This window comes from Oryx dammah, unplaced genomic scaffold (assembly GCF_014754425.2).
Source record: "Oryx dammah isolate SB20612 unplaced genomic scaffold, SCBI_Odam_1.1 HiC_scaffold_23, whole genome shotgun sequence".
Taxonomy (NCBI): domain Eukaryota; kingdom Metazoa; phylum Chordata; class Mammalia; order Artiodactyla; family Bovidae; genus Oryx; species Oryx dammah.
This window is the reverse complement of record NW_024070207.1, coordinates 54,537,510-54,557,549: the sequence shown is the minus strand read 5'-3', so window position 1 is coordinate 54,557,549 and position 20,040 is coordinate 54,537,510. Positions and strand designations below refer to the sequence as shown.

At 40.5% G+C, this 20,040-nt stretch overlaps 1 non-coding gene across 1 annotated transcript; it reads left to right on the top strand.

The window, feature by feature from the left end:
- The first annotated feature begins 13,000 nt into the window (after window positions 1–13,000).
- Window positions 13,001–13,107, top strand: LOC120882734. The gene has a single exon (XR_005725587.1). It is a non-coding gene; the product is annotated as a U6 spliceosomal RNA (small nuclear RNA).
- Window positions 13,108–20,040: the final 6,933 nt, after the last annotated feature.

Sequence of the window (20,040 nt, the reverse complement as noted above, 5' to 3'; positions counted from 1 at the left end):
CATCTAGTGACTTTCATCTCCTATACTTCCTACAAAGAAATACAAAAGACAAAAGACAGTCCATATATTTCCAGAAAATAAAACCTATGTATTTTATAAAACAACCATAAAGGGCTTTTCTACATTACTATATTACCCATGAACTTGCTCTTGATTTGTTTCTAGGGTAGGCACCATATACAATTCTTCACTAAAACCCCAGTGTCCCACATAGTACTTAACTCACAATAGGAACTTGGCAGTTCTTATTAAGCTGAACCTCATTTATTCATTTGTTTAACTACCACGTACTGGGCTCCTACTACATATCCTACTGTGTCTTAGAGGCTAATGATAGAGCACTAACAAGACAAATAAAGTGAGCATTCTTTTGAATCTTACAGACTGGTGGGGAAGGTAGACAGATAGCCAACACATAGACCAGAGAATTGATCGTTGCATATACCTTGAAGTACAATAATTTCAACTGGGTGTACAGGGAAAGCCTTGCTGAGAAAGTGAAAAATGGCAGAAAGAGAGCCATGTAAAAATCTGGGAGCAAGGAGAGCATCTCAGGCAGAAGAAGCAGTAAGTACAAAGGGAGACAGGAAAGATTTTGGCCAATTTAAATAACAGGAGGTCAAAGGGACTACTGTAGGGTGACCAAGGGATAGAGCATTAGCAAATGAAGTCTGAGAGACAGGCAGAACCAGATTATGTAGTGTACATGAGGGAGCCATCATTGTTTTGAGTGGAACAGCATGTGCTTTCAAGCAGAAGAGTGACATACGGTTTTTTTTCCTAATACTTGTATTAGAAAATATATTTTTCTATATTTCGTTAAGGCAAACATGAATGAGTTCCCTGACCAGGGGCCCCTGCATCAAGAGCACTGGATCCCAACCACTGAACCACCAGGGAAGTCCCTTGATGTATATTTTTTAAAGATCACTATGGCTGTTTATGAAAAATAGGTCAAACGAAAGCACATCATGAGAAACGCTGGACTGGAAGAAACACAAGCTGGAATCAAGATTGCCAGGAGAAATATCAATAACCTCACATATGCAGATAACACCACCCTTATGGCAGAAAGTAAAGAGGAACTAAAAAGCCTCTTGATGAAAGTGAAAGTGGAGAGTGAAAAAGTTGGCTTAAAGCTCAACATTCAGAAAAAGAAGATCATGGCATCCGGTTCCATCACTTGATGGGAAATAGATGGGGAAATAGTCAGACTATTTTGGGGGGCTCCAAATTCACTGCAGATGGTGATTGCAGCCATGAAATTAAAAGACACTTACTCCTTGGAAGAAAAGTTATGACCAACCTAGATAGTATATTCAAAAGCAGAGACATGACTTTGCCAACAAAGGTCCCTCTAGTCAAGGCTATGGTTTTTCCTGTGGTCATGTACGGATGGGAGAGTTGGACTGTGAAGAAGGCTGAGCACTGAAGAATTGATGCTTTTGAAGTGTGGTGTTGGAGAAGACTCAAGAGTCCCTTGGGCTGCAAGGAGATCCAACCAGTCCATTCTGAAAGAGATCAGCCCTGGGATTTCCTTGGAAGGAATGATGGTAAAGCTGAAACTCCAGTACTTTGGCCACCTCAGGCAAAGAGTTGACTCACTGGAAAAGACTCTGATGCTGGGAGGGATTGGGGGCAGGAGGAGAAGGGGACGACAGAGGATGAGATGGCTGGATGGCATCACTGACTCAATGGACATGGGTTTGGGTGAACTCCGGGAGTTGGTGATGGACAGGTAGGCCTGGCGTGCTGCAATTCATGGGGTCGCAGAGTCGGACATGACTGAGCGACTGAACTGAACTGAACTGAGGGAGCAAAGTGAGGCAAGGGAGCCTCGCTGGAAAGTGTGTTCAAATGGAATAGATGGTGGTGGCCTGGATTAGGTTGGTCCACCAAGGCTATGGAAGTGGCAGAGTGAATGGATTTGATATATACTTTAGAAGCAAAACTAAAAGGATTTGATGATGGATTGGTGGAGGACACAAGAATGACAGCTGGAGTTTATTTAGAGCTGCTAGAAGAATGGTGGTACTTTTACTGAAACTGGGAAAATCAAGGCTGGGAGTGTGAGAGGATTCGAGAGGTCCTGAATGGTGATGTTACCTTTTCTGTTAGACATCCAAGCAAAGAAGTCACAGAGGAAACTCTCTTGCTGATTTAATAATGAGTATGATTCTCAAGTATAGAGGTAAGGGAGGAGGTTCGGGCTGCAGATAGATTTTTAAAATGGGAGGCACTGACATCCAAGTAGCCCTTCACATTAAGGGACTGGATGAGATTACGTGGGGAATGACTGTAGACAGAGAAAACAAAAGATCCTAGGACTGAACCCTAGGGCACATCCATGATTCAAAGTTGAAAAGGGAAAGAGGGGATGGGAAAAAGAGAGAGAAAAGGAATGGCCAATGAGTTAGGAGAGAAACCAGAATCCAGTTACCCAGGTATCCTGGAAGCTGAGAGAAAAATTCTTCAAGGAGGGAGTGGTCACCTGTCCAATGTTTTTGAAATATCATGAAAGATGAGTATAGTTAAGGGACCAAAGACCTCAGCAATGTGGAGGCCGCTGCTATTCCTGACAGAAGTAGTTGTCCTGGAGTTGTGGGAGCTCCAGGCTCAGTGAAGTGGGTTGAGAAAGGATGAGGCACAAGGAAGTGAACACAGGGTCAATACAATCATTTCAAGAAGTTTTGTTGTGAAGGGGACACAGAAATAGGGCCACAGCTGAAGGTATCATGCGGCCAAGAAAAAATATTTTTAAGATAAGAGAGATCTTCTACAGCATGATTACATGCTTATGAGCGTAACCTGCTCACATGTTTTGAGTTAAATATACTTAAATATTACAGGTACTATTTGACACCCTTGGGGCCCTGTTTCCCTTAGCAACATTTACATATGCCTTCAAGTGCCTAAGATACAGAAATTTGTACTACTGTTGCCCAGAATACTTCTACTAATTCTCATTTCCTTATTCCACTTTTGCATGAACCTCAATAATGCTTTTAGCATCGAGCATAAGAAAATTATAAATGGAGAGAAACTAAATATCCACATAATAGAAGTTGCTTCAGGAGATCATCTCATCATTGCTGCTGCTGCTGCTGTTACTATTTAGTCACTCAGTTGTGTCCAACTCTTTGTGACCCCATGCACTATAGCCTGCCAGGCTCCTCTGTCCATGGGATTTCCCAGGCTAGAGTGGGTTACCATTTCCTCCTCCAGGGGATCTTCCCAACCCAGGGATTGAACCTACATCTCCAGCATTAGCAGGCAGATTCTTTACCAGGGAAGCTCCATCTCGTCATTAATCCCACACAATGATGTTTGAGGTAAAGGGAGAGTTCCAGTTGTCCCACCCATAGCTAATTTTCAATATAGCTAAGCTCAGCTGATACCTGTCTTTTTTGAAAGAGTAGAAATACCCTGTGATTTTTCCACTTTGTTTTTCCTCGGAGGAAAGCCTTTCCTCTGCAGGAGATCACGTAGTCCTCTGAGGACAGAATTGATGTGTGTCTTTTTCTCATCTTCAGACAAATCGCTATATCTAATTGATAAAAGACAAAGAAGTTTATTCATAAGGGTACATGCATGCTAAGTCACTTCAGTTGTGTCTGACTTTTTGCAGCCCTGTGGACTGTAACCTGTCAGGCTCCTCTGTCCATGGGATTCTCCAGGCAAGAATACTGGAGTGTGTTGCCGTTTCCTCCTCCAAGGGATCTTCCCAACCCAGGGATCGAACCTGAGTCTCTTAGTCTCCTGCATTAGCAGGCAGGTTCTTTACCACCAGCACCACCTGGAAAGCCCATAGGAAGCTTACAAAGTATTATAATACAATTAGGGTGAGGGATATGAAGTACCCACCAGACAGGTCAAATTTCTCTGAGTTAGTCAAGTTTCCCAGAGGAAGGAGAATTTTGCAAGATGTGAAATAGGAAGGGAGGACAGGGGAGAGGTCTTTGAGGAAAATATCAGTCAATTAGGAATTCTTACCGCCTCCTTTTTCTTCCGTCATCTTCATCCATTTTTCAGTGATATAACAAAGAATCCTGAAATCAAAGTGGAGCCACATTTTACTAAGAAATCAATCTATGATGAATCACATAAAGCAATATGATTAATCAAAATTCTCAGTTTCCCTTGAGGAATGTCTACTTCTTTTAAAGAGAATCTCATTAAGCATCTGTAGATGCTAAAGACATGCTTTATTGTGTGATCCCCAATGAATGTTTGTCACAATAATACTACAAATAAAAAAAATAATAATACTACAAATGAATGCATTTGGAAAAAGTTGCAAAAACACTGTGAAGTTACACAACTTAATCCCAAACTCAGGTACTTGTTGGTTTAATTCTGTACCCTTAGATTCCTTTAACTTCCACTGATTTCATGAAACAAAGACAGATGTGGATTGAAAACTTCATACCTAGCAACTATATCATGCCACAATAGACAAAAGCCTGCACTTATCATTGATATCACAGAATATCACTATTATCCTTGGCATAGAAGAATGACCTTGACAACACCAGAAGTCTCTGCTTTGAATTGTATAATTAGACTCACACATCATCTCAAGGTTGAAACCTCAAGATAGAATTCAATGACATTCAAATACATGTGCATTAAACAAGAAGGCACTGTTAAAATATAGCAAACATCTTGTAAATGCTCTCAAGAAAATAAGAGAGAAAGCTCAGGTGTCAAACCCTGGGCAGATACTGAGAACAAGCTGGTTAGTTCACCAACCTGTGCTGCTGGGGAGATGATGAAGCATAACTTACATCCCTCACATCTAGCAGAGTGCTAAGAAAAGACTGAAAAAGTGAACAGAGCTTTCAGATGGGATAACATCAGGCAATCTAAAATATAGGTAACTAGATTCCTAGAAGGGAGAGGAAAAGTAATATTTGGATAATGGCCAATTGTTCCCATACTGGATGAAAAACATAAATTCATATATTCTTGAAGCTCAATGAATCCAAGAACTAAACACCATGAAAAGTTTACCAAGGCACATCATAAACAAACTGCTGAAAAGCAATTGCAAAGAGAAAATCTTAAAAGCAAAAAGAAATAAAAGATACATTTAATGCAGAGTGGGGAAGAATGTCCTCTGTCTGACTTCTCATCAGAATAACCCAAGCCAAGAGAAAATGAAACATCTTCAAAGTTCTAGGGGCAAAAAAATCAACTTAGAATTCTATATCCACTAAGAATGAACCCTTCAAAGAAATTGAAGGTAAAATAAAGACACCTCCAGATGAACAAAAAATGGAAGAAGTCAAGGCCAGCATACTAGCACTATCAGAAATGTTAAAGGAAGGACTTCAAATAGAAGGAAAAGGATGCCAGATAGAAAGTTATATCTACATAAAGAAATTAAAATAACTGGAAATAATATGTACATGAATAAATATAATATTTGCATCTTCAATTTCTTTAAAAGATAACTGAAATAAAAGCAAGGAACTATAAGGTTTGTAATACATATTGATATCAAATCTATTACAATAATAATATAAAAGACAGGAGGGTGGAAAGCAAAAATATACTGTTATGAGGTTCTTAAATTATACATGAAGTGGCACAACATTAATTCACATCAGATAGTAATAAATTAAAGATGTATACTATAAACTGCCTAGAGCAACAAATAAAGCACACATGAGATATAGATTATAAGTCAAAAGAGATAAAATGGAATATTAATTACTCATTTCATCCAGAAGCAGAAAAATAAGGCAAAGAAAACAAAGATCAAATGGGACAAACAGAAAACATATAGAAAGATGGTAGACTTAAACCTCACTGTATTAAAAATTATGTTAACTGTCAGTGGACTAAAGGCACAAATACAAAGCCTAGGAGTGTCAAAACTGGGGACAAAAGTAAGACCAAACTATCTTGTTTACAGGATACTCACTTGAATTATAAAGTCACAGCTTATAAGTAAAATAACAGAAATATATATACTATGTAACCCTAATGACATAAAGCTTAAGTGGTTAATTAATATTAAAGACTCTAGGTAAGGAATAGTCTTAGAGAAAAAGAGGGACATTTCATTATGATAAAGGAGTCAGTTAAGAAGGTAAAACAATCCTAAACAGGTATACTCCTAATTACAAAGTTTGAAAATGAAGTAAGAACTAAAAGGAGGAATAAACAAACCCACAATTACATCTGGTGAGTTCAAACACTCCTCTATCAGTAATTAATGGACCAAATAAAGAGAAAAGAAGTAAGGAAATGGGAGACTTACTATCCTGCCAACAGACTTGGCTTCATTTGATGACAGAATGCTGCACCAAGCAACTGTAGAACACGGGCTTAACATTCCAACTGTCATGATGATTCAAAATGTACCGGGCCATGAGACCAGTTACAGTGAATTTAAATCATTAAAGGCATACAGACAATGTTCTCTGATGAAAACAGAATTAAATTATAAATCAATAGTAAACAGATAAATCCCTGGAAAACCCTCAAATATTTGGAAATTAAATAACATCCTTGTAAACCATTTCTGAATCAAAGAATAAACCTTTGGAAAAAGTTTAAACACAGAAAATCAGACAGTATTTCTAACTGGATTATAATGAATATTAATGTTAAATTCGAAAATATTTAATAACCTAATTGAAATTTATTAAAATTGCATTATATGTATTTATGGTGTTACATAGTTCCATCAAAAAAAGCCAAATCTCTATAATCACTCAAATCACTTTTTTGTGTTCTTAAATAACACATGATTCTTCATATATACAGTAAAGGAAATGATAGAGTGTTAGGAGCTAATTTAACAAAATGTGCAAAATTATTACACAGAAAATAATGTCTTTATTGATTAATATAAAAATATCTAAATAAATAGAAAGATACATCATATTCCTGGGCAGGAATTTTCATAGTTTTATCAGATCTCCCCAACTAATCTACAAATTAACTCTGATCAAAACTCACTATATTTTTGTTAGGGTTTGGTTTTCTATATAACTTCACAAGTTAATTACAGAATTCCCATCAATATCAACAAGTCAGAAATATCTACAATAATTTTGAAGAATAAAAATGTACAAAGATGTGTTCTGCTAGACATCAAGACTACATACTTTGAGGTAAATAGATAAGGGTACAAAGTATAGAACAGAAGAGACCCATTAGGAACAGTTTCATGCATAAATAGAAATTTGATTTGTGATAAAAAAAATCATTATAATTTTGAAATTTCTATTAAATCCCTTAGGATTATAAAGGGAAAGTGAGAAATAGATACAAGGGGTTAGATCTGACACAGTGCCTGAAGAACTATGGACAGAGATCTGTGACATTGCACAGGAGGCAGGGATCAAGACCATCCAAAAGAAAAAGAAATGCAAAAAGGCAAAATGGTTGTCAAGAAGGCCTTAAAAATAGCTGTGAAAAGAAGAAAAGTGAAAGGCAAAGGAGAAAAGGAAAAAGAAGAAAAGTGAAAGGCAAAGGAGAAAAGGAAAGATATACCCATTTGAATATAAAGTTCCAAAGAATAGCAAGAAGAGATAAGAAAGCCTTCCTCAGTGATCAGTGCAAAGAAATAGAGGCAAACAATAGAATGGGAAAGATTAGAGCTCTCTTCAAGAAAATTAGAGATACCAAGGGAATATTTCATGCAAAGATGGGCTCAAAAAAGGACAGAAATTGTATGCACCTAACGGAAGCAGAAGATATTAAGAAGATGTGGCAAGAATACACAGAAGAACTATATAAAAAAGATCTTCATGACCCAGATAATTACAATGGTGTGATCATTCACCTAGAGCCAGACATTCAAGAATGCGAAGTCAAGTAGGCCTTAGGAAGCATCACTACGAACAAAGCTAGTGGAGGTTATGGAATTCCAGTGGAGCTATTTCAAATCCTAAAAGACGATGCTGCAAAAGTTCTACACTCAATATGCCAGCAAATTTGGAAAACTCAGCGGTGGCCACAGGACTGGAAAATGTCAGTTTTCATCCCAATCCCAAAGAAAGGCAATGCCAAAGAATGCTCAAACTACCAGACAATTGCACTCACCTCACATGCTATTTAAGTAATGCTCAAAATTCTCCAAGCCAGGCGTCAACAATATGTGAACCATGAACTTGCAGATGTTCAAGATGGATTTAGAAAAGGCAGAGGAACGAGAGATCAAATTGCCAACATCCAGTGGATCATCAAAAAAGCAAGAGACTTCCAGAAAAACATTTACTTCTGCTTTATTGACTATGCCAAAGGCTTTGACTGTGTGGATCACCACAAACTGTGGAAAGTTCATCGAGAGATGGGAATACCAGACCCCCTGACTTGAGAAATCTGTATGCAGGTCAGGAAGCAACAGTTAGAACTAGACATTGAACAACAGACTGGTTCCAAATAGGGAAAAGAGTACATCAAGTCTGTACATTGTCACCATGCTTATTTAACTTATAAGTAAAATACATCATGAGAAACACTGGGCTGGATGAAGAACAAGCTGGAATCAAAATTGCAGGGAGAAATATCAATAACCTCAGATATGCAGATGACACCACCCTTATGGCAGAAAGCGAAGAAGAACTAAAGAGTCTCTTAATGAAAGTGAAAGAAGAGAGTGAAAAAGTTGGCTTAAAACTCAACACTCAGAAAAGTAAGATCATGGCATCTGGTCCCATCACTTCATGGCAAATAGATGGAGAAACAGTGACAGACTTTATTTTCTGGGCTCCAAAATCACTGCAGATGGTGACTGCAGCCATGAAATTAAAAGACGTTAGCTCCTTGGTAGGAAAGTTATGACCAACTTAGCATATTTAAAAAAAAAGACATTACTTTGCCAACAAACGTCCATCTAGTCAAAGCAATGGTTTTTCCGGTAGTCATGTATATGGATGTGACATTTGGATGATAAAGAAAGCTGAGCACTGAAGAATTGATGCTATTGAACTGTGGTGTTGGAGAACACTCTGGAGAGTCTCTTGGACTGCAAGGAGATCCAACCAGTCCATCCTAAAGGAAATCAGTCCTGAATTTTCATTGAAAGGACTGATGCTGAAGCTGAAACTCCAATGCTTTGCCCACCTGATGTGAAGAACTGACTCATTCGAAAAGACCCTGATGCTGGGAAAGATTGAAGGTGAGAGGAGAAGGGAATGAAAGAGGATAAGATAGTTGGATGGCATCACCGACTTAATGGACATGAGTTTTGAGTAAACTCTGGGAGTTGATGATGGACAGGGAGGCCTGGCATGCTGCAGTCCATGGGGTCACAAAGAGTTGGACAAGACTGAGTGAACTGATCTGAACTGAACTGAACCATAGAGTATGTGTATTTTCATATAGCCCTTTCTATATATGGGGCAACAAAGTTTGTTTGCAAGCTATTTAAATACATGAGTCACAGCCGCCCACTCTCAGTGTGCTGGGATGCAGCCGCCCGTGCTCAGTGCACAGCCCATGAGGCAGCAGTAAGGAGATACCCCTCATCCAAGGTAAGGAGCAGCAGCTGTGCTTTGCTGGAGCAGCCATGAAGAGGTACCCCACGCCCGAGGTAAGAGAAACTCAAGAAAGATGGTAGGTGTTGCAAGAGGGCATCAGAGGGCAGACACACTGAAACCACACTCACAGAAAACTAGTCAATCTAATCACACTAGGACCACAGCCTTGTCTAACTCAGTGAAACCAAGCCATGCCCGTGGGGCAACCCAAGACGGGTGGGTCATGGTGGAGAGGTCTGATAGAATGTGGTCCACTGGAGAAGGGAATGGCAAACCACTTCAGTATTTTTGCCTTGAGAACCCCATGAACAGTATGAAAAGGCAAAATGATAGGATACTGAAAGAGGAACTCCCCAGGTCCATAGGTGCCCAATATGCTACTGGAGATCAGTGTAGAAATAACTCCAGAAAGAATGAAGGGATGGAGCCAAAGCAAAAACAATACCCAGCTGTGGATGTGACTGGTGATAGAAGCAAGGTCCGATGCTGTAAAGAGCAATACTGCATAGGAACCTGGAATGTCAGGTCCGTGAATCAAGGCAAATTGGAAGCGGTCAAACAAGAGATGGCAAGAGTGAACGTCAACATTCTAGGAATCAGCGAACTAAAATGGACTGTAATGGGTGAATTTAACTCAGATGACCATTATATCTACTACTGCAGGCAAGGAATCCCTCAGAAGAAATGGAGTAGCCATCATGGTCAACAAAAGAGTCCAAAATGCAGTACTTGGATACAATCTCAAAAATGACAGAATGATCTCTGTTCATTTCCAAGGCAAACCATTCAATATCACAGTTATCCAAGTCTATGCCCCAACCAGTAATGCTGAAGAAGCTGAAGTTGAATGGTTTTATGAAGACCTACAAGACCTTTTAGAACAAACACCCAAAAAAGGTGTCCTTTTCATTATAGGGAACTGGAATGCAAAAGTAGGGAGTCAAGAAACACCTGGAGTAACAGGCAAATTTGGCCTTGGAATGCGGAATGAAGCAGGGCAAAGACTAATAGAGTTTTGCCAAGAAAATGCACTGCTCATAGCAAACACCCTCTTGCAACAACACAAGAGAAGACTCTACACATGGACATCACCAGATCGTCAACACCGAAATCAGATTGATTATATTCTTTACAGCCAAAGATGGAGAAGCTCTATACTGTCAACAGAAACAAGACCGGGAGCTGACTGTGGCTCAGATCATGAGCTCCTTATTACCAAATTCAGACTCAAATTGAAGAAAGTAAGTTCAACCACTAGACCATTCAGGTATGACCTAAATCAAATTCATTATGATTATACAGTTGAAGTGAGAAATAGATTTAAGGGCCTAGATCTGATAGATAGAGTGCCTGATGAACTATGGAATGAGGTTCATGACATTATACAGGAGACAGGGATCACGACCGTCCCCATGGAAAAGAAATGCAATAAAGCAAAATGGCTGTCTGGGGAGGCCTTACAAATAGCTGTGAAAATAAGAGAAGTGAAAAGTAAAAGAGAAAAGGAATGATATAAGCATCTGAATGCAGAGTTCCAGAGAATAGCAAGAAGAGATAAGAAAGCCTTCTTCATCGATCAATGTAAAGAAATAGAGGAAAACAACAGAATGGGAAAGATTAGAGATCTCTTCAAGAAAATTAGAGATACCAAGGGAACATTTCATGCAAAGATGGGCTCGATAAAGGACAGAAATGGTCTGGACCTAACAGAAGCAGAAGATATTAAGAAGAGGTGGCAAGAACACACAGAAGAACTGTACAAAAAAGATCTTCACGACCCAGATAATCATGATGGTGTGATAACTCATCTAGAGCCAGACATCCTCGAATGTGAAGTCAAGTGGGCCTTAGAAAGCATCACTATGAACAAAGCTAGTGGAGGTGATGGAATTCCAGATGCTGTGGAAGTGCTGCACTCAATATGCCAGCAAATTTGGAAAACTCAGCAATGGCCACAACACTGGAAAAGGTCAGTTTTCATCCCAATCCCAAAGAAAGGCAATGCCAAAGAATGCTCAAACTACCACACAATTGCACTCATCTCACATGCTAGTAAAGTAATGCTCAAAATTCTCCAAGCCAGGCTTCAGCAATAAGTGAACCATGAACTTCCTGATGTTCAAGCTGGTTTTAGAAAAGGCAGAGGAACCAGAGATCAAATTGCCAACATCCACTGGATCATGGAAAAAGCAAGAGAGTTCCAGAAAAACATCTATTTCTGCTTTATTGACTATGCCAAAGCCTTTGACTGTGTGGATCACAATAAACTGTGGAAAATTCTGAGAGAGATGGGAATACCAGACCACCTGACCTGCCTCTTGAGAAATCTGTATGCAGGTCAGGAAGCAACAGTTAGAACTTGACATGGAACAACAGACTGGTTCCAAATAGGAAAAGGAGTACGTCAAGGCTGTATATTGTCACCCTGCTTATTTAACTTCTATGCAGAGTACATCATGAGAAATGCTGGACTGGAAGAAACACAAGCTGGAATCAAGATTGCCAGGAGAAATATCAATAACCTCACATATGCAGATGACACCACCCTTATGGCAGAAAGTGAAGAGGAGCTAAAAAGCCTCTTGATGAAAGTGAAAGAGGAGAGTGAAAAGGTTGGCTTAAAGGTCAACATTCACAAAAAGAAGATCATGGCATCCGGTCCCATCACTTCATGGGAAATAGATGGGGAAACAGTGGAAACAGTGTCAGACTTTATTTTGGGGGGCTCCAAAATCACTGCAGATGGTGATTGCAGCCATGAAATTAAAAGACGCTTACTCCTTGGAAGGAAAGTTATGACCAACCTAGATAGTATATTCAAAAGCAGAGACATTACTTTGCCGACTAAGGTCCGTCTAGTCAAGGCTATGGTTTTTCCAGTGGTCATGTATGGATGTGAGAGTTGGACTGTGAAGAAGGCTGAGCACCAAAGAATTGATGCTTTTGAACTGTGGTGTTGGAGAAGACTCTTGAGAGTCCCTTGGACTGCAAGGAGATCCAACTAATCCATTCTGAAGGAGATCAGCCCCAGAATTTCTTTGGGAGGAATGATGCTAAAGCTGAAACTCCAGTACTTTGGCCACCTCATGTGAAGAGTTGACTCATTGGAAAAGACTCTGATGCTGGGAGGGATTGGGGGCAGGGGACAACAGAGAATGAGATGGCTGGATAGCATCACTGATTCGATGGACGTGAGTCTGGGTGAACTCCGGGGGTTGGTGATGGACAGGGAGGCCTGGCGTGCTGTGATTCATGGGTCACAAAGAATCAGACACGAATGAGCAACTGAACTGAACTGAAAAATATAAAATAAATAAATAAAAATACTTCAGTAACAGAAGATTTGGGTGACTTGCCTTGCATTCCAGTGGTTAAGGCTCTGCCAAAATAAATAAATACCTACATACAACAGTCATGCTTTATATATCTTTGTTATTTCCAACAGCACCCAGGTCCACACAGAGAAGACACTCAAAACACACCATTAAATTTTCCTGCCAGTGCTCACTTCGGCAGCACATATACTAAAATTGGAAAGATACAGAGAAGATTGGCGTGGCCCCTGTGCAAGGATGACATGCAAATTCATGAAGTGTTCCATAGTTTTTTGAATAAACAAATTGTGGTACATATACAATGGAATATTACTCAGCCATAAAAAGGAACACATTTAAGTCAGTTGTGATGAGGTGGACGAACCTAGAACCTATTATACAGAGTGAAATGTGTCAGAAAGAGAAAGATGAATATCACATTCTGATTCATATATACAGAATCTAGAAAATGGTACTGAAGAATTTATTTACAGGGCAGCAATGGAGAAACAGACATGGAGGAAAGGCTTATGGACATGGGGAGAGGGGAGGAGAGGGTGATATGTATGGAAAGAGTAACATGGAAACTTACATTAACATATGTAAAATAGATAGCCAATGGGAATTTGCTGTATGGCTCAGGAAAATCAAACAGAGGCTCTCTATCAACCTAGAGGGGTGGGATGGGGAGGGAGATGAGAGGGAGCTTCAAAAGGGAGGATGTATATATATCTATAGCTGATTCATTCTGAGGTTTGACAGAAAACAACAAAATTCTGTAAAACAATCATCCCTCAATAAAAAATATATTCCTGCCAGAATCTCCCAATATATTCTCAGATTATATAAATATAAGGGGCAGTATTTCATACTGTCTCCACTGTTGATTAGGCAAGTTAAACTAAGTTTCAATCTCCTTGCCTGGAAAGGGGGGATAATAATAGTACCCACCATTTCATAGGCTTGTTGTAAAGATTGAATGAACATGTCACTTGTTACATGTTACATGAACATGACTTTTTGGCATAGTGGTAAATGCTGAATGCTAAATAAATGTTGATTATTATTTTTTTAAAAAACCCACACTGCTAAATATCCAATGACTTCCCTTAATCACTGGACAAGGTCGTTCCAGGCACCTGTTAATTACTGATCTGTTCCACTCAGTAATTCATTCTAAAACAAAGACTTAGAAACTGACACAGGGAAAAGAATACACAAAGAGAGAAAAAAAAAAGGCCAAAAGTAGCCAGAAAAGTATTTTCCCATGCAATGTAATAATTATTTTCTTTCTGAATAGCAGAGTTGTGTATTGAGTGGCTTTTTCCAAAGTCAATGGGAAATCACCTAAAAAAAAATCTCATCAAATTTTGTGAAAGTTGCTCAGTTGGGTTTGACTCTTTGAGACCCCATGGACTGTAGCCCAGCAGGCTCCTCTGTCCATGAGATTCTTCAGACAAGAATACTGGAGTGGGTTGCCATTCCCTTCTCCAGGGTATCTTTTTGACCCAGAGATAGAACTCGAGTTTCCTGCATTGGCAGGCAGATTCTTTACCATCTGAACCACCAAGGAAACAAAGATCAAAAAAGTCAAGTGAGTCATGCTTGCAAAGATTTCCTCTTTTGGGGAGGCAAAGCCCCTTCCAATTTTCTGGTGGGTGTACACAGATAAACACACATTTTGTTTTAGTTCACAAAAGAACACACTGAGTAGATGGATTATAATTACTCTCTGTGGTTGAGAATCACTGATGCAGATACTTTCTAGTATGATGATTAGGATGGCATAGGTTATCAATGTTCAGTTGGGATAAGATTTACAGTCAAAGGAATCTTCATTCCGTTTCGCAGGCTCATAACTGCCAAAAGCAAATAAGTCAACACAGTCACAGTTCAGGCTCCAGGGAAGCACCAGTGTCTGGATGTCAGTCTAGGCTTCTGCTGATCCAATCTAGGCTTCTGCTACTAATGCTCTTACAGCACGTTGCAGGGGCCATGTCTGGGGCCCACGTGACACACATAACATGTGCACAAAGAGTTTAGGACTAAATGACACTAAAGTCTTAATCTTGAATGACAAAGTGAACACGTCTTGAGAACTACTGGACAACTCAGCTAGGCCCACTCTGTTCAGTCTCCCATCATCCCTGGACATCTTTAAAGAGTCTCAGCATTTTAACACTGCCATAGGGGAAGCAGAGCAGCGAGAGCAGTACTTTTTTTGGATGCACACCTAGGGGAGAAGAAAGCCTGTGCATAAGGACTACAACACTAAGGAATTTTCTTACATATCTCAGGGTTGATGACATTTCCAACAAACTCTCCACCAATTCAGATATATTCAAGGACTCAACCACCTCGGCCTATTCTGCCTGAGGAGTTATAAAGTTGAAATTTAATGAAGTTCCATGTGGAATGTCTACACTGGTTGCATTCTTCAATTTGAAATAGAGTAATATTTGCCTGGGAGGGTCGGCGGCTGGGAGGAGCCACCCCGTGCCCGAGGCCAGGGGCAGCGGCCAGGAGGAGCCACCCCGTGCCCAAGGCCAGGGGCAGCGGCCGGGAAGAGCAACCCACGTCCAAGGAGCGGTAGCTGCGCTGGCGCAGAAGGGCCTAGAGGAGCTATCCCACGTTGAAGGTCAGGAAGGGCTGTAGTGAGGAGATACCCTACCTCCAAGGTAAGGAGCAGCAGCTGCGCTTTGCTGGAGCAGCCGTAAAGAGATACCCCACACCCAAGGTAAGAGAAACCCAAGTAAGATGGTAGGTGTTGTGAGAGGGCTTCAGAGGGCAGACACACTGAAACCATACTCACAGAAAACTAGTCAATCTAATCACACTAGGACCACAGCCTTGTCTAACTCAATGAAACCAAGCCATGCCCGCGGAGCAACCCAAGACTGGTGGGTCATGGTGGAGAGGTCTGACAGAATGTGGTCCACTGGAGAAGGGAATGGCAAACCACTTCGGTATTACTGCCTTGAGAACCCCATGAACAGTATGAAAAGGCACAATGATAGGATACTGAAAGAGGAACTCCCCAGGTCAGTAGGTGCCCAATATGCTACTGGAGATCAGTGGAGAAATAACTTCAGAAAGAATGAAGGAATGGAGTCAAAGCAAAAACAATACCCAGCTGTGGATGTGACTGGTGAAAGAAGCAAGGTCCGATGCTGTAAAGAGCAATATTACATAGGAACCTGGAATGTCAGGTCCGTGAATCAAGGCAAATTGGAAGCGGTCAAACAAGAGATGGCAAGAGTGAACGTCAACATTCTAGGAATCAGCGAACTAAAATGGACTGTAATGGGTGAATTTAACTCAGATGACCATTATATCTACTACTGTGGGCAAGGAATCCCTCAGAAGAAATGGAATAGCCATCATGGTCAACAAAAGAGTCTGAAATGCAGTACTTGGATGCAATCTCAAAAACGACAGAATGATCTCTGTTCGTTTCCAAGGGAAACCATTCAATATCACACTAATCCAAGTCTATGCCCCAACCAGTAATGCTGAAGAAGCTGAATTTGAACAGTTCTATGAAGACCTACAAGACCTTGTAGAACTAACACCCAAAAAAGGTGTCCTTTTCATTATAGGGGACTGGAATGCAAAAGTAGGGAGTCAAGAAACACCTGGAGTAACAGGCAAATTTGGCTTTGGAATGCGGAATGAAGCAGGGCAAAGACTAATAGAGTTTTGCCAAGAAAATGCACTTGTCATAGCAAACACCCTCTTCCAACAACACAAGGAAGACTCTATACATGGACATCACCAGATCATCAACACTGAAATCAGATTGATTATATTCTTTGCAGCCAAAGATGGAGAAGCTCTATACAGTCAGCAAAAACAAGACCGGGAGCTGACTGTGGCTCAGATCATGAACTCCTTATTAACAAATTCAGACTTAAATTGAAACAGTAGGGAAAACCACTAGACCATTCAGGTATGACCTAAATCAAATTCCTTATGATAATACAGTGGAAGTGAGAAACAGATTTAAGGGCCTAGATCTGATAGATAGAGTGCCTGATGAACTATGGAATGAGGTTCATGACATTGTACAGGAAACAGGGATCAAGACCATCCCCATGGAAAAGAAATGCAAAAAAGCACAATGGCTGTCTGGGGAGGCCTTACAAATAGCTGTGAAAAGAAGAGAAGTGAAAAGCAAAGGAGAAAAGGAAAGATATAAGCATCTGAATGCAGAGTTCGAAAGAATAGCAAGAAGAGATAAGAAAGCCTTCTTCAGTGATCAATGCAAGGAAATAGAGGAAAACAATAGAATGGGAAAGACTAGAGATCTCTTCAAGAAAATTAGAGATATCAAGGGAACATTTCATGCAAAGATGGGCTCAATAAAGGACAGAAATGGTATGTAACTAACAGAAGCAGAAGATATTATGAAGAGGTGGCAAGAATACACAGAAGAACTGTACAAAAAAACTTCACTACCCAGATAATCACGATGGTGTGATTATTCATCTAGAGCCAGACATCCTGGAATGTGAAGTCAAGTGGGCCTTAGAAAGCATCACTATGAGCAAAGCTAGTGGAGGTGATGGAATTCCAGTTGAGCTATTTCAAATCCTGAAAGATGATGCTGTGAAAGTGCTGCACTCAATATGCCAGCACATTTGGAAAACTCAGCAGTGGCCACAGGACTGGAAAATGTCAGTTTTCATTCCAATCCCAAAGAAAGGCAATGCCAAAGAATGCTCAAACTACCGCACAATTGCACTCATCTCACATGTTAGTAAAGTAATGCTCAAAATTCTCCAAGCCAGACTTCAGCAATACATGAACCATGAACTTCCAGATGTTCAAGCTGGTTTTAGAAAAGGCAGAGGAACCAGAGATCAAATTGCCAACATCCACTGGATCATGGAAAAAGCAAGAGAGTTCCAGAAAAACATCTATTTCTGCTTTATTGACTGTGCCAAAGCCTTTGACTGTGTGGATCACAATAAACTGTGGAAAATTCTGAGAGAGATGGGAATACCAGACCACCGGACCTGCCTCTTGAGAAATCTGTATGCAAGTCAGGAAGCAACAGTTAGAACTTGACATGGAACAACAGACTGGTTCCAAATAGGAAAAGGAGTACGTCAAGGCTGTATATTGTCACCCTGCTTATTTAACTTACATGCAGAGTACATCATGAGAAATGCTGGACTGGAAGAAACACAAGCTGGAATCAAGATTGCCAGGAGAAATATTAATAACCTCAGATATGCAGATGACACCACCCTTATGGCAGAAAGTGAAGAGGAACTGAAAAGCCTCTTGATGAAAGTGAAAGAGGAGACTGAAAAAGTTGGCTTAAAGCTCAACATTCAGAAAACGAAGATCATGGCATCCGGTCCCATCACTTCATGGCAAATAGGTGGAGAAACAGTGGAAACAGTGTCAGACTTTATTGTTTGGGGCTCCAAAATCACTGCAGATGGTGACTACAGCCATGAAATTCAAAGGCACTTACTCCTTGGAAGAAAAGTTATGACCAACCTAGGTAGCATATTCAAAAGCAGAGACATTACTTTGCCGACTAAGGTCCGTCTAGTCAAGGCTATGGTTTTTCCTGTGGTCATGTATGGATGTGAGAGTTGGACTGTGAAGAAGCCTGAGTGCGGAAGAATTGATGCTTTTGAACTGTGGTGTTGGAGAAGACTCTTGAGAGTCCCTTGGACTGCAAGGAGATCCAACCAGTCCATTCTGAAGGAGATCAGCCCTGGGATTTCTTTGGAAGGAATGATGCTGAAGCTGAAACTCCAGTACTTTGGCCACCTCATGTGAAGAGTTGACTCTTTGGAAAAGACTCTGATGCTGGGAAGAATTAGAGGCAGGAGGAGAAGGGAACGACAGAGGATGAGATGGCTGGATGGCATCACGGACTCGATGGACATGAGTCTGAGTGAACTCCGGGAGTTAGTGATGGACAAGGAGGCCTGGCGTGCTGTGATTCATGGCGTCACAAAGAGTCAGACACGACTGAGTGACTGAACTGAACTGAGGAGTTCAAACTCCCTTTATCCATCCTCCCAAGACTGCATTTCTTATTTCATGGAAAGTCTCAGCATTTGTGACACTCTTCAGTGACCTTTTCATATGGTTTTTAACCAGTGCAGTGGTCACTGGAAAGTATGTTTGTGAATAATCTGTATTATGAAAAAATTATTATTATTATAATACTAGCTGGAAAAGGTAATAATGTTGTATAATATATATCAGTACAATCATTTAAACCATGATATACAGATGAACAAATAAAATACTGTGCAGAAAACAGGACTAGAGGGGAAAAACATTCAGAGGTGTCTTTGGATGATGAAACTTTGGGAGGTTATTATTTTTTTTTTGGCATGTTTAAAATCCTCTCTAATTAGTATGTGTGGCATTCAAAATTAAGAAACACCTCTCAAAAATAATACAAGAGGGCTCCCCTGGTAGTTCAGTGGTAAACAATCTGCTTTCCAATGGAGAAGACACAGGTTCTACCCCTGGTCCAAGAAGACCCCACATGCCATGGAGCAACTGAGCTTGTGCACCGAAAGTATTGAATCTGTGCTCTAGCACCTGTGTTCTGCAATGAAAGGCTGCCTCAGTGAGAAGCCTGAGCACTGCAACTAGAGAGTAACTCCCACTCTGTGCAACTAGAGAAAAGCCCATGCAGCAATGAAGACCCAGTGTAGCCAATAAATAAATAAAACTAAAAAATAATAATAATATATGAGAGCCAGTGTTGAACAGTGTGTTAAACAGTGTTAATCAGTTAACATTTGTAAGCCCACAGTTGAGTGGCTTTAAATACATTCACATTGCTATGCAACCATTCAGTTCAGTTCAGTTCAGTCACTCAGTGGTGTCCGACTCTTTGCGACCCCATGAATCACAGGATGCAACCATTACCACTCTTCATTTCCAGAAGTTTTTCATCATCCCAAACTAAAACCCTGTCCCTCTTAAACTGTTTCCCTGGTAACCACGGAGAAGGCAATGGCACCCCACTCCAGTACTCTTGCCTGGAAAATCCCATGGACGGAGGAGCCTGGTAGGCTGCAGTCCATGGGGTCGCTAAGAGTTGGAGATGACTGAGCAACTTCATTTTCACTTTTCACTTTCATGCATTGGAGAAGGAAATGGCGACCCACTCCAGTATTCTTGCCTAGAGAATCCCAGGGATGGGGGAGCCTGGTGGGCTGCCATCTATGGAGTCACACAGA